The following is a 16255-nucleotide window of genomic DNA, read 5'->3' on the forward strand; positions in this document are numbered from 1 at the left end:
TCTACCAAACTACTCTCAATTCTTGGTCCACAGACTTGAAACTTGATATACAGGGGATTTGAACCTGTGGAACAAATTCGATTTAATTTTTAGTTGGTAAAAATAGCTGTTCAAGGTTAAAATTGAAAAAAATTTAAAAATTGGCAGACATAAATCTAAGCAGGTTACTTCTACGCATGCGCAAATATACATTTGCCTTTAACATTTTTTTTAAGTTTCTATACATGTGTGAACTTACGTTTTGATTTGGATTCTAGCTGATGTCACCATTTTACGTTGGTATACTATAATTATCGTTGGTATACTATAATTATCGATAGAAAATGGTCTATAATGTATACAAAACGTGCATAAATTAGAATATATTAAAGCGTATTTTTCAACCGGGCAACACAGGGCGACTTGCTGGTATGTTTTAATTTCAACATGACACGTAGATAACATCTTTTTGTTGAAACTGACATGACAATTAGCAGATAGCATTGTTTTGTTTTTTTTATGGAAATTAAATTTTTTGACTTTCGTTCTTATGAGGAAGAAGCAGCCATGAAATTTCTCGGTGTTTATGCACTGAAATAGCGTTACTTAGAAAGCCATTCTTAAGATGGGATGGCGTTTTGTAACTATTCTTTACTTTCACCTAACAACTGAACAAAAATATCGTAGAAATTAAATTAAAGTCGAATATTAAAAAAATAAAGAAATAACGTAGTAACAAATGTGCAAGCACCGATTTCTTCAACATCTTCACCTCAGTATCAGATTTTTTTCTTTTAAACTAGCAAGGCTACCCGACGTTGCTCAGAGCTTTATATATATAAAGATAAAAGTGATTAAAAAATGTGCGTAACTGAAATCTTTATATTAAAACTTCAATACACTTTTTTTCTTTTTTTTTTTACATTCCTTTCCCTCCCATCCCTATCTCACATCCGCCCGGCTTATTCCTTTCTTGTTTTAAAATATTGAAAAAAATAATGCGAATCATTCACCTTTCCTAGGGGTACCCGGCGTTGCCCGGGTTATACAAAACGAAATGAGTTGCGATTGATTACACTTGCTAAACGATGTTTTTTAATTTTATTTTTATTGTGCAATAATTTATATCAGTTTGAAGAAAAATCCACTGATGTCTGCGAATTTGGAAAAGTATCAAGCAGTTACGATTTAAAAAAATAAAAATAAAAATTGGCAAGTATACAAAGTAAAAAAAAAAATATATATATATATATATATATATATATATATATATATATATATATATATATATATATATAAAAGATCTTTTAACACTGTTTAGATGCAAAAGCTTACCGAAATAAAGGTTTTCAAAAGTATGTTAAAAAAAAAAAAAAAGATTGATTTACGTAAAATCCAACCACCCCGCTAAAAAATTACAAATGACCGCCGTAAGGTGGGTGCGAACGCAAAAACTAATAGTTGTAAGATAACCATCCAACCCAACTTTATAACGAGAGGAACGGGCTGGGCGACGGTCATAACATGACCTTGGAAATTTAAATCTAACATACCCAAGAGATGAACGATTCACGCATGCACAGATAATCGTGACCCCCCCCTCTCCAATCAGATTGTGCGGTTGTTAAGGTAGAAAAAAAAAAACATGAATTTTTTTGTTCTAAATTTCACATTTATATTAGGCATCAGAGTTCCTGTCCATTAAGACAATATCAAATAATTTTTATTCGAACTGGATTTTGGAGGGGGGGGGCGATTTTAAGGGAGTTTTCTTTGGAAGGCGGTGTCTGTCACTAACTTTTTAGCATAAATAACATTCAACTCTAAAGAATGTCTTTTTATATGCCATTAAAAACGCTATCCAGTTATACAATGGCCCAGAAATGAGTGATCACATTAGCAAATGGGAAGTTCAGCCGATCTTCCAGACAAATTAATCAGAGGATAACTGATCTAGATGTATCACAATTTGGGGGGGGGGGGAATTTTTGACACCACTAACAGAAAACTGCGAATAAAATATAAAAAAACTCGTAATTTTTCTTTATAAAGTGGGTTGTTTATTTTCTGTATGGAATATACTTCCAAAATAAACTATTAAAGTTATTTAAAAAATAGAAATATTATTTTTTATTTTTTAAAAAACAGTGTTTACAAAGTGCCGGTGCGCGTTCAACCAGCCATCTTTTTTACGTATGAAATCAATTGAATTTTATGAGTGAAATTTTTTTTTCAATTTTTAAACTTTAAAAATTTATCAAAATTTTTCTATTGGTTCAATTTTTACGATATTTTCAGGGTCAATGTGAAATTTTATGCTCTTTCCAATAAACCGAATATAATTTAGACAAACGTTTTTATTTTTAAATTCACCCCCACCCCATTTTGAAATGTCTATTAAAATTTGAATAATTAATTTACGTACCAAAGTTTTATATATCAAAAATTGAAGATAAAAGATCAATAAAAATATTCTCATTTAAAACAAAAAAAGTGTTTTGGAAATTTACCAGTGTAAAACTTTCTTTTTTTTTTTTTTTTTTTTTTTTTTAATGAAAGCTCATGTTATGCTTATATCATCAAGTAAATACCGGACGCTGACGGCAATTTTTTCTATTTCATTCAATGTTTTCTTTTTTCTTTTTTATTTAGATATTTAAAAATATAATTCACTCAATAAAGTAGTAATAAGATATAATAATCAAAAACTCGTGTATTTCATTAAGAGAATTAAAAAAAAAAAAATTTTTTTTTTAATCGGTCAACTGGATTTTTTGTTTGACGGAAAAAAATCTTATAAGTGAATGTGTGCTTTTTTTCAGCTATGGAAGCTCCAAAATATTAATTTTGGGTAACAGCATGCAATAAAAAGACATTAATTCTGGCGTTTATAAGTCACCCTAAGATAATCGCAAAAAATCAAATTTCTCTCTTTATATGAACAGTCAGTAAATCTGAGTTCGCGTTTTTTTTTTTTAATCCTTGTTTAAAAAAGTATTTTATTTAAAAAAGACATGGAATATAAGTATAAATATGGATAAATTCTTAACAATGAACAATGGAAGTACACATTAAATAGAATTTTTATAGGCAAGTGATTTTTTGGAATTTATATTTTTTTATAATCGAACTAAGTAAAATTTTGTTGATTTTCTTTAAATCTTTTTTTTAAAGAAAACCGATTAAAAAAAAAAAAAATTGAATAATTTGCCATTAAACTTGTTATTTTTTTAAAATTTTGGTCTTTGCTCCTTTAATTGAAAAAGAAATATTAGGGTTTAAATTACATTTTTCAAGTAGTTATAAGCTTCGAAAGATAGTATTTATTCAAGTTCATATACGGCATTTTTAATGGTCGATTCTGATACACCTATAACTGATCTGAATTGAAATTATGGATTAATGGGGAGTTCGAAGTCATTCTTCTTGACAGGGCAAATTAAGAATTTGGGAGAGTAGCGATTATTTATATAGCCGCATTGGTTGAAAGATTCTTATAAAGTCTATGACAAGAATTAAGTTGAATCTATAATTTCTTTTACAAGTTCCCAACTGGGGATTAATTTTAACTCTCCACAAGAAAACGCGAGTTTCCAAGAATGCTTTCTGCTGGGATATGATGGTAAATCTCCCTTGAATTAGCGATGAATGTAACACGTCTTTTCACGTATGAAAAGACTGGAAACTGATTTTGGCGCGCTTTTTCAAAATGAAACGCACGAGTATAAAAAAAAAACCGTTCAAAGTAAACTTCTGACATGCAACAGGAATGCGAATTCAAAGACGATTCTTTGGGATAAATTTCGATTGTGCAAGCACATTTACACATTTCAAATGATTTTTTTTTTTTTTTTTTTTGCTGATTACATACGTAGTACTAAGTTTGTTTGTTTTTTTACCTCGAAATTGCTCCCCATTTAATAATAAAAAATAAATTTTTTAAAATTTGAGAAAAATTAAAAAAAATTTTTTTAATCAGCGCTTCTACTTCTACACTATCAGTGTAATGTTTTAACCATTGCCTCTGCCTGTCACAGTTAACAGATACTACGCTATGGTCATAGCCAAAGGGTCACAACATTACACAATGTAACATCAGAACGAAATTTCGAAAATCGTAATACTGAATTTCACATGAAAACTGTCTATGTATTCCTTGTATTTTTAAGATGATTATATCCAAAAATTACGAAAATCGATAAGGTAGAAATTTTTTTATTAAAGAAAATAGAATTTTAAGAAAAACATCATATTTAAGACACATGAGACTTCAAAACGGAGAACATTTTCCGCTTCGATTTATTTTATAAAAACAAGACAGCCGCAATTTTTCACCTGCTAACACAAAGTTGTTTTCTTTTTAATAATTCAATAATATTCAGGTAATTTTGATTGCATAATTTGGAAGCTAACATTGTAATTTGCTAGAATTGACAAAAAAAAAAATACTAGAAACCATTGTTTTTTTTTTTTTTATCTGATAACTCCATTTATCGACTACAAAATTTCGTTCTGATAGTGCAGAAACGCCAAAAAGTCTTTATCGCTTATGTTTCTTTTTGTTTTTTTTTTTTTTACCTTTAAACTCATTTGCCTGATTATGGATATAATGGCTCTTGTGTATTGTCATGGGACAACTTTTTTGGTTTCATTTTGAAGAGCGCAGAACAGGAAGGAGCGACATTTTATTTTAATTAAACGTTCAGATAACATTATAGAATTGTTAAAAAAAAAAAATTAAAAAAATTAAAAAAAACTATTTTGTGTTCTTAGAATTTTCTTAAAAAAATGTTTTCTCAAAAAAGTCACATGCATTCCATTAATTCGTAACTATTTATAAATTTTAAAAGTCATACATTTTTAAACTTTCATTCATTTCAGAAGTTTTGTGAAAAAAAAAAAAAAAAAAAAGTTATTAGAATTTTCATGATTTTATTTAATTCAATAATGTTCATATAATATTTTATTTTGTGTTATTGTATTGTTGACATTTTCGATTGTCCCGGTTCTGAAATTGCATTGTCTCCCTCTATTCTGCGCTCTTCAAAATGAAACCCAAAAAGTGGTTTCCTGACAAAGGCCACGGTAATGCACAAGTGTCGATTAAATCGCTGAGCAAGTAATTCCAGACAACTTAAATAAAAAATATGTCAGTAATATTTTTCATTGGACCCATTATTTTGATTTTTAACTTATATATATATATATATATATATATATATATCTTCTCTCTATATATAATAAAATGGGAACATTTCCCTCATTACAAAATTACAGTATAGATTTACAAACACTGCATCCACACATAAATCAAAAATGGTAACACCACTTGCCAGCAATCAATGCAGGTTTTCCGGCTATTATTATTTCAGAAGAGAGTAACTATTCAAAACCAATCATAAACTGTGGTAGGCTGACGACTCACTCACTTAATATTTCTGTGACTATCCTAGTTAGGACTGAAGCAAATATTTCATAGTCTATGCTTATTTTTTTTTTATTTTTTACTCACATTCACATCTAACAAGGCATATCACCACTTGGACATAAGGGGCTACTATTTGGGACCATGATTAGGAAAAATTAACAAGATGTTGGTTTACATTACATTTAAACTTCTGCATATCAGTTCAGGGAAGCACGTAGCAGGAAGGAAATTCCAAAGTCTATGTTCGAGGGAAGAAACTACTAGAGTAGAAATCTTTCTGGCATTTAGGAACCTCAGTGAAGGGGTTTGATTTTGTTGTTAAGCAAGTTTCTTGGGGTATGTACGTCAAGGGGGCATAAGTTCAAAGCACATTCCATTGAAATACTTGTTAAACTAACACAGATGCAACATTGCAGTGATGAAATGGGTTGGAGCTAAGTTGACAAAGTAGGGCCTCCATGAAACACTAATTATTTTGTTCCGTTATATTTAAATTAATTGTCGATAAAGTTGCAAGTGAGTACCTTCAGCTAGATCCCACTCCACCCTAAAATGCGATTCTTCTATTTTTGCATGAATTACCTGTTGGAAAACAAACATTTCAGTATTTCAAATGGGTGATTCATTTTCTATATATACACATAGCGTATATAACCATATGCAGTTTTGAGGTGGCGGTGAAAAACTTAAAACCAACCACAAACCTTAAGTCTAGGTGGCAACAGTACCCTCAAATCTTTCCTTTAATCCTATCAATAACCTTAACTTCATATGCACACACACAAAAAATAAAATAACGAATACTTTACTTTTCAGGTTTAACTAGAATGGTTACATGCCATTCGAGCGCTATTTGGTCAGAAATTGAGTTGTCATTTTACATTAAACTTATACATGAAGCTGATTCTTTAATCTAACTTCTAAAATAGTTTGCTGTATGGCATTCACCCTAAAAGAGTTGAACTGGCTTCTTCTGAAGAAGGAAGTATCAAGGGAATTTTAATTTCACAGAAGGTTCCCAGTCGCCTGTAAAGTTTGCATGTGCTTTAGCTAAGCATTTTGTGAAAATGTTTATAAATCTCTAAATGTCAAAATGTTGAATGTTTCGATTTTCAAATACTGCTTTTTTTAATTTAAAAACAGCAATTGTCCAACTTTTTGAGCAAGATATTCAGTTACATCAAAAATTTTTTTCTTTTTTTTACACAGGGGTCACCACTTATCAAGGCCTGGAGGCCACTTGAGAATAAGAGTTAATATTTTAAAAATTTCAAAGTTCGTTATAAGAAAAAAAAAATACATTAATCTTTAATATAAATCTCATCTGTGTTTATAAGCATGCATGTTTGTATGTCTGCCTAAAACTTTCGACAGAGGCAACGGATTTTCACGAGATCCTCGACCACTTCGGACGACAAATATCGAAAAATTGGCTAAAAACAATTCCTTCACCCTCAATTGAGCACTTTTCTACAAGGGGGGGGGTCGCTTTTTTAGCAGATATTTTCGAAAGTCATCCCCTCTTTTTGATTTAATTTAAACTTTCACCACTTGTGGTTTGGCGATGGATACAATGGCAAAGACGTCACATTTTTTTTCCTTCTTTGTGGTATGGGTTTGAGCCTGCCTGCCTGCCTACTACCATTTTTTTTGTTTTTGTTTTGCTCAACACCTCCAAACACTTGGGCAACACCGGGCACCCAGGCTAGTCTAAATTAAATGGTGTATTTATATTGGATATTGTGTCATGTGTCTTTAATATTCTTGTAACTATTGCTACTACTGTTATCATTTTTTTCCATCCTGACATGGGGTACCAGCACACCTTTGTGAGTTTTGCTTCTTGGCCATTCCATAGCAGCATTTTGATTGCTTTTTTGTATTTTTAGGGGGGGGGTATTGAACATTTTCATAGAATTATTTAATTATCAATATGGGTCTAACTTTAGAATTTAACATCTATTTCCTAAAAACAAAACTAAATTACCTCAGTCTGTAAAGATCCCTGCTTTACATTTCAGGATTGATTAAAATAGTTATTCATAAACATTTTTTCTTAGTTATTTTCCTTTATTTGGGGAAATATAATGCATTTTTTTTGCCGTTATGCATATTTAACATTAATGTGCTTTTCAACAAGTCCTTGCATTGGTGGGAACATCAATTCTTTACTTACCAATCTCTTCATAAAATAAAACAAGTTTAGCCAAGTCTCCGATAATGCACTAGATAACTATTTACACCAAGCAACGCCAGTACACAGGTCCTGTTAGTTTTAAATCTATTAAAAAAAACAGTGTTGAACATCAATATTGGAAAACATGTTCACTATTATATAGGTATGGACCAAAAATGGTAGGAAAATAAATATGACGGATTCTTAAGATTCTTCTAATTATTTTTTGTTTACGTTTAAATTTTGATTGTGTTTGAAAGAGAAAAGCCCAAAGTTAACCTCTAGAAAGTAAAATGTATATGAACATGTTAAAATTTACAGTGACAAATGTTGAAAAGGCAAAAAATTAATTTCAATTTCAAGCCTGAATATATCAAGTTCAAAAATCTTTGTAAAAATAATTTTCTGAAACTATTTCAATGACAATTAGTAAATAAAAATTTAATGCATGTACATTTTCTTTGATTAGTAAATTAAAGAAAATCTTTAGTAAAAATTGTACAATTATTAAAAAAAAAAATGTTAAAGAAACGTCTATAAATGTAAATACAAATGGTCACTGATTTTCACAAAAGTATGGATCCCGCTAATTAATAATTTCGGTTAATTTTGTGGTAATAAAAGGAACTGCTTATTTAATAAGAATATGTTTTATTATACGCAAGAAGTTATTTTCCTCTAAAAAGTTCTATCTTATTCAGTAATATTCTATTAAGATTAAATTATTAATGACGTCCGTTTGCAGGTGTTTTCCTTAGAATTATGTATAACACATTAGTAAAAAGACTATTTTTGTATACAAACTGCATACTGTGTCAATTTTAGCAATTACATTTTTAAAGTTCATTATTTATTTAAAAAAAAAATTTTTTTTTTAAATAAGCTTTTCTTTAATTAAATAGAATTCAAATTTGAAAGAAAATAATTTACTAATCAAAGTTATGAACTTATTTTTTCTTTTGCCGCTGTCTACCCATACTTCTTATAAAAAAAAAAAAAAAAAAAAAATTTTTGGATTAGGAGATATTAAAATTACCCTAATCTTGAAGGATTTCTTCATTGAAAGAGGGTAGGAAAGGTGCAGCCCCAGGACAGTTTGCTTCTATCCAATTTATTATAAAACTATTCATTGAAGAAAAAAAAGAGATAAGTTTCAAAAACTTTTAAATTTAAAATTAGAATTTTAAGTCATGGTATATTGAAACGATTAACTCCCAAAATGTATTGACTAGTTTTATGTGTCTCACAGCGGTAACAGGACAAATTAATCAGAGTTTGTGCATATTAACTCAATTTTAAAATATAAAAGTTAAAAATGAGATACTCGTGCAGTTTACGGACCGTGCTTAAATAACATTTAAAATCCCATTCTTAACATTGGGGAGGGGAGGTTTTTAGTTTTTTAAATTCTCTTTCACCTAAATACCGTAAAAATTTAATTTGCAAATTTTATTTAAAAAAAGTAAAATCCATAAGTATAAAAAAAAAAGACAGGAAAATTTTTATAAAAGACAGTGTAAAATATTAGCATATGCCAAAAATTACGGAATTTTTTTTTTTTTTTTCTTTTTTAATTTACTAGCATAGATCTCAAACGACGCCATTTAAGGGAGGGTAGGGATTAAATCGTTAGATTTTCATGTAAATCTTGTAGGATAAAGACGACAAATCGCGTCACTTCATGAAATAGTTAATCCTATACATTCAAGTTATATTTCATTCAAATTCCACCCGTTTTGGACTGAAGATCTCCGGAAAAAAAATTTAAAATTTCACTTAATTTGATAGAGTAGTTTTGTTTTTTAACAGAGGAAAAACACGTTTTTATGACAGACAGCGCGTTGTAGGCTGCCATCTTTGATTTTTTTTAACAGCCACGGGGGAGATAACTAAGTTTAAGTGCTGACACTCCTTCCCCATCTTAAAAAAAAAAAAAAAAAAAAAAAAAAATCGAACCTTTTGCTCGGTATCATAACGAATTGATTTTTCGCTGCAAAAAAAAAAAAAAAAAAATAATAAATAAAAACTACTTGATGAAATTAAGTGAATTTTTTTTTTTTTCGGGGAACTTCATTCCATAACATACGTACAATATAACCTTTTTTCAATATTTTCATTTTTTTTTTTAATGTCTTGATTAAACTGTAAGTGCCCATTTTCTGTAAGTTTTGGTGGGCACTAGTATTTTCCAATAACAAATAAGCATTTTCAAAAGGTTTTTCTGCTTTTTAATTTTAGCTGCCATCATTCAATTAATCCACCGGGTAAATTAGGGCAAATATGAAATTTAGACTTTCTTCAAGATCAGCACCCCCTCCTGTGTTGACAATGGCTTTCAAAAAGCTTTCTGCGATCCTGTCGGTTGGACGAAAAAGTCTATTTTATGAAACGTAATACTTGGTTTTTCGTTATGATTGATTAATTTGCCTTCCGATCGATTGTAAAATCAGATTACTCAATAACATTTGAGCCAATCGCTTCAATATAAACAATTATCGTATTAAGGATTGATAAGTTGGGCTATTCCACGGCCACCGAGATACAGAAGGTCTGTTAACTGAAAAATGTCTGCAGGCAATGTAGGTAAGATTTGTCAAACTGTCACTGTTGATACTATATGACGGCATTTTTAAAAAAAGAGCATTAAAACATGTTAAAGAAAAAGGAACCCAATTCGATTAATAATGAAACTGAACTTTATTCAATATAAAATTGAAATATTATCTATGTAAAGTTACGTAATTTTAAAGCAATATACAATCTAATACTGATAAAACTGAATCATGAATTTAGGGAACAAACAAACAATTCTTGACCTTCGGGACAAGATCACAGTGTAGTATCTGTTCTGATGCTACACGTCACCTTTTCTGTCCTCGGAGAAATCCTTCATGACTAAGGCGATTTTAATTTTTGTTTCTATCCAGAGTGCCCCTTTATTGGGGAGCTGGATTTTCCCCACAAGATTATATGTTGAAATATGTTAAATAACTATTACTTTTAATACAGAATTTATATTTAAAATTTTAGTTCTTCTATATCTCGATGGCCGTGGCTATTCTGGCTACTAATCTCATTTAGGTTGTAATATTTGCAACGTTTTAGCCGATGTAGGCTCTAACTTTCTTTCTTTGTTTCATTTTTCTTATCATTTTGTTTAAGCCAGGGATGGGGCATCCTACCAGATGCCAAACATACACCTATTTTAGACACTCCACCGAGAGATCTTTTTAAGATTCTAACCGTCCCTTTAAGAGCAATTGTTTGAGTCTCCTTTGCACTTGGTTTACCTGGTATATTTGTAAGATAGTTTGTAAAAAATTTTTTCATAAGTCCGGTTGCTCCTATAATTACTGGAATAATAGAGATCTTCTTAAGGTTCCAGTTTCTTTTCATCTTGTCAAATTAGAGTTCATACTAGAATTGAATTGGCAACTTGGACATATTACCTTGCGATTAAAAGAGTTGGTTAAGCAGGGCACTTGTGCAGTTTATGGACCGTGCTGAAATAACGTTGAGAAAGTTGTTTTTAACATGAACGGGGAAAGTGGTAACTATTCTATATTTTCACCTAAAACTAATGAAAAGATACTGTAAAAAAAAAAATTAACTTGAAAATCAATGTGCACTGCACCGGTTGTCCAACATGTAAAGGAGGTTTATTCCGAAAGCCGTTCTTATGGGGAGGTTGAAAATAAGAAAATGCCTTTCGGAATAAACACCCAACCTCCTCATGTTAAAAACGGCTTTCGGAATAAACATCCTTTGCATGTTGGGCAACCGCTGTGCACATTGAAAAAAAAAAAAAAAAAAAAGAATACTTGTGCCTTTTCGCTATTAGATCAAAATTCAAGTAAAACCAGTGGTATCTACTGGTCACGTCGCAATAATCAACATATCCAAAAATTACGAAAAATCTATGCTCCTATAATTTTTTTTTTACAACTGTTATACATGTGTCGTGGAATGGCTTTCACTAGCAAAATATCTAGCTAATTTGCATATTCTTTTAAACATTCATTTTAATTAATTCCCTATTAGTTTTTTATCGGATGATCATCTTTAACCATTACGTGTAATTATATTCATGCAGATATTCTACGAGATTTATACTAGCATAATATTTGCGTAAAAAGCTTATAAAGAAACTTCTTTGTATGCGTATATGTATTTTTTTTTAATTTGCCTACCAGAGTTTTTGATCTACAGACATGAAACTTAATATATAGGGTATTCGAACCCATGCGAAACTTTATATTTGGCCCAGGAAAATCGGTGCAAAAGTATAAAAATTAAAAAAAAAAAATTGAATTTGGCAGTGAAGGTCGAACAACGGCATTACGAATATGCATGCATAACGTAATAGCTATTGGTTCATGTTTTAATTTTTAGCCTAGCAGCAAACATATCTTCATAGCTCAATCATTAACGTCAAAGAAAAAACTAAATCGTAAGCTAAACGTTTTGGTTTCGATGCTAGGTGGTGAAATTTCGTGAAAAATATTGAATAATTCCACCGTCTTTCCAAGCATATAACTCCTCGAAAAATGTAATTCAAGCCCTAATTTTTTTTTCAATTAAAAAGGAGCAAGGACCAAGGTTTCATTTTAAAGAGAAAACAAACAACGTGGTTTAAATAAATAAAAAAAAGGTTTTAAACTTCGGAATTTACAGGTTAATTTCTAGAAAAAAAAAACAAAAAAACACTACATTTGTTTTAAATTTGAATATATTATTTATTGATCTTTTATCTTCAATTTGTGACATAAAACTTTGGTGAGTAAATTTACTTTTTAATAGACACTTGAAATGGGGGGGGGCGTGAATTAAAAAAAAAAACGTTTGTCTTTAGACTTTATTATATTCGATTTATTGGAAAGAGCATAAAATATCACATTGACCCTGAAAATATCGTAAAAATAGAATCAATAGAAAAAGTTTGATTTTTAAAGTTTAAAAATTGAAAAATACTGAGCTCGTAAAATTCAATTTCATTACTGTTTAAAAAAAAAAAATTCTATTACTTTTAAAACAACTTTAATAGTTTATTTTGGAAGTATAATCCATAAAGAAAATAAACAACCCACTTTTAAAAGAGAGTTTTTTATATTTTATTCGCAGTTTCGTGTTCAGGGTGTCAAAAATTCCGGGTTTGTATTACTGTACAGAGATTCGAAAAAGTTGTCAAAAAAACAAATATATAACAAATAAATAAGATAAGTTACTTTTCTACCTAACTGGATATATTTTTCGTGTTTTTATTCAATGTAACATTTATTCAGCTCGAAAAACATACAGTGTTTACCGATGTATTGGAAAATTCAAGATGGCGGTCGACACTCTTTAACACGGTAAGTTCAGGAAAAGATGTTATAAATAATAAACTAGACAAAATACTGTTAGAAATTCGCTCATTATATGTTACCGTGACATAAGTTGACATATATTCGGTACTTTTTCAATTGTATTTTGTCTAGTTTATTATTTATAACACCTTTTCCCAAACTTAACCATGTTAAAGAGAGTGTTGGGCGCCATTTTGAATTTTCCAATACATCGGTAAACACTGCATGTTTTTCGAGCTGAATGAACATGTTACATTAAATAAAAACACAAAAAATATATCCAGTTAGGTAGAAAAGTAACTTATCTCGCCTTTGATAACATTTATTTGTTATATTTGTTTTTTTTGACAACTTTTTCGAATCTATGTGTAGTTACTAATACAAACCCAAAATTTCTACAAAAATTCTGATACACCTAAAAATGCTGCGTGCGCCAGTTGGTGGCGTACTGGCGCATGCCGCATTTTTTTTTTTTTTTTTTAACTTGAAATCATTACTATACAATATAATATAATAAATTGGAAATTTGCATTAGTCAAAATATCATATTTAAGCGTATTTTACGAGACCGGGCAACGCCGGGCGCCCTGCTAGTGAGGCAGAAAATTAAGTTTTCGAGAGTACGCTATGAAACAAAACAAAAACAAGAGTATCAATCGTAACAAGGGAGGTAATTATTTCCTGTAAAATTTTGAAAACCTTGGGCCAATTTAGCAAAACTCATTTTTCGCCAAAATGTCTTCGAAAACTTATTTTCATTAATAATTAATTTTCTACCTTATCCCTTTTCCTAATTTTTTTATATGTTGGTACTCCTTGGGCGTTGAGTTTCATGGCGACCAGCATAAAAAATAAGCGTCGCTCCCTTCCTCACGCATGCGCACGTAACATTTTTTTTTTTTACTGACGTTGTCGTAGTAACTAAACGATTATTTGTCACATTTATTTTGAAAAAAGTTTTACTCTTTATGAATATTAAAAGAAAAAAGTTAAACATTTTTAAATTACTTTTTAAATGACGACTTTTTTTTTTAATAGCATTTGCGGATGGGTAAAAAAAAAAAAAAAAAAAAAAAACGAAAAAAAATAACTAAACCATTTACTGATAATTTCTCAGTATCTTGATTTTGATTACAAATATATTTAACAAATAGATGTTAAGTGAGAAATTATCAGTAAATGGTTTAGGTTTTTTTTTTTACCCATCTGCAAATGCTATTAAAAAAAAAAAAAAAGTCGATAAAAGTCAAAATAAATATATAAATAAATAATGTGACAAATAATCGTTTAGTTACTACGGCAACGTCAGTAAATAAAAAAAAATGTTACATGCGTGAGGAAGGGAGCGACGCTTGTTTTTTATGCTGGTCGCTATGTTTAATTGGTTTTACTTAAAATTGGATATTTCAAATAATTTCGTTTAAAAAAAAAAAAAAAAAAAAAAAAAAAAAAAAAAAAAGCGCGATCTGTAAACTAAACTGCAAGGTATCAAAAACAGGGTGCTAGTGTCAATTCTGGAGGTTGAAGGTTCAATCCTTATAAGCGATTACTAAATAATAGCATAAAATTAACTCTTATTTAGGGTCGGGGGTGGCTGAACAAGAACAATATTTAGGATCGTGGTTTGGTTGGCTGAACAAGAACCCGCCCTGTGGATTAAATAAAGGTTTCACTTCGAAAGTTTGTCCATATTCCAGAGGTTTGAAGGTTTTCAAGCTTAAGACACATTTGGAGGTCGGAGCTTGCATCGGCCGAAACGTTGCACTGAGAATAGCAAGAATAATCGTCTTAAAAATAAAATAAATAGGACTTGCGTCAATATCGTCATTTTGTAAAAAAAAATTTTACTTGGAAAAAAAAAAAAATGGTTATATTGAAAATTTCAACTTTAAGTCTCAATGTTTCTGTTTCACTGGTAGCCATTTTAAAACTGCAATGTTCAATATATCCGAAAGGTTTTGCTAGATATTTTTTGGTATTTCTACAGAATTTGAAACGCATTGTTTTTTTGTTTTTTTAATTTGTTTATTTGTTTTTAGAGGGGGGACGGGCGGGACACTTCTGCAGTTTACAAACCGTACTGAATTAACATTTAAAAACCCATTCTTAACATGGAGAGGGGTGGACGTGTGAAACTATTCTGTACTTTCATCTAGCAATTTTATAAATTATAAACAAAAGAACGCAAAAATGGAAGTTTACTTGACAACTACTTGAAAATCCTTTGCGTAATAATGGCCACCAATGACAAAGGAATTGCATTGTTTACTAACCGAAAAAAATACTTGATTACGGAAATTTTAAATGCGATATTCGTTTTCAGCATACTCGAAAACCTATAAAAGTCGTCATTTTAATGGTGATTCTTGAGGTGAAAAAATTTACCGTACTTTATTTTTTTTAACAAAAACTAAGTTTTTAGGTTTAGTTCGGTTCAAATTCTGTAGAAGCACTAATTTCTTAAATGCTTACAAATAAAGAAATGTCAATCGTTGATCTGACAAAACTTCAACGTAAATTACAAGAAGGCCGAGACAATTCTTATCAAACTTATTAAGTCGGTGAACTTTTAACATTTAAAACAATACAAAAGTAGTTTTTTACGAGTAATCATATATTTGAAATAAATTTAGATATTAAATAAATTTCACAACGAAATAAATATTGAAAAAAAAGGTAAAAGCCAAGAAAAGAAAATACCTTAAATAATAACAGACTAGTGGTTATAAAGTGGAGGATCAGTTTCCAATTGTGTGTTATACAAAAACTGGTCACCCACTTTATGTCAACTTAATACAATAAACAAAAGATTCCGATTAAAGGAACGAAAAAAAAAATGGACTAACCTTTCTGCTATGTTAAATGTTGGTGTTTTCTTATAGAAATCCGTTTGAAAATCGATTTGTTTTTTATGATTTTCGTTTGGGAGAGATAAGGGTTTTTTTGGTTTGTTTCGAGAGAAGACAAAGTGAATAATAATGCCTTAGTACGATGTCAGGTTGGCGGAAAGAGAAAGTCGATGGCTCAGGTACGCCATATTCACTCAGACTGAATGGGGAATCAGCTGGAGACGAAGAAACTCAAAGAAAAAAAAGAAGAAAGAAAAAATATTTATTTGTTTATTTATTTATTTTACTAATTTAAAAAAAAAATAACATAAAAAAGTATCCTAGAAAAAAAAAAATCTGTATTTGTTTTTATTTCTAATTTTTATAAGAAAATCGGGATATGCTAATTTTCTTGTCCCCTCCCCCCCATTTTTTTTTTTTTATGACAAAATCAATAATTCTTACTCTTTCTCATCTTCAATAATAGAAATGTACAATT

The 16255-nt window shown here is 29.8% G+C and overlaps 1 protein-coding gene across 11 annotated transcripts in view; it reads right to left on the reverse strand.

The window, feature by feature from the left end:
* Positions 1 to 16255, reverse strand: part of LOC145246151 (pleckstrin homology domain-containing family A member 1-like) — a 394476-nt gene that overhangs the window by 318290 nt on the left and 59931 nt on the right. For 3 of the 11 annotated variants that reach the window (XM_080108015.1, XM_080108011.1, XM_080108005.1), the window contains exon 1: positions 15775 to 16010. The exons of 1 other annotated variant lie outside the window; for it this stretch is intronic. The gene's annotated coding sequence lies outside the window, so the exon portion shown is untranslated. Of the gene's footprint in view, positions 1 to 9539; positions 9574 to 15774; positions 16011 to 16255 lie in introns of those variants that run through there. 7 more of the 11 variants (XM_080108018.1, XM_080108013.1, XM_080108008.1 and 4 more) reach the window with 5 other exon arrangements.

This window comes from Euprymna scolopes, chromosome 23 (genome assembly GCF_053919585.1).
Source record: "Euprymna scolopes isolate OS-2025 chromosome 23, ASM5391958v1, whole genome shotgun sequence".
Classification (NCBI taxonomy): Eukaryota; Metazoa; Mollusca; class Cephalopoda; order Sepiida; family Sepiolidae; genus Euprymna; species Euprymna scolopes.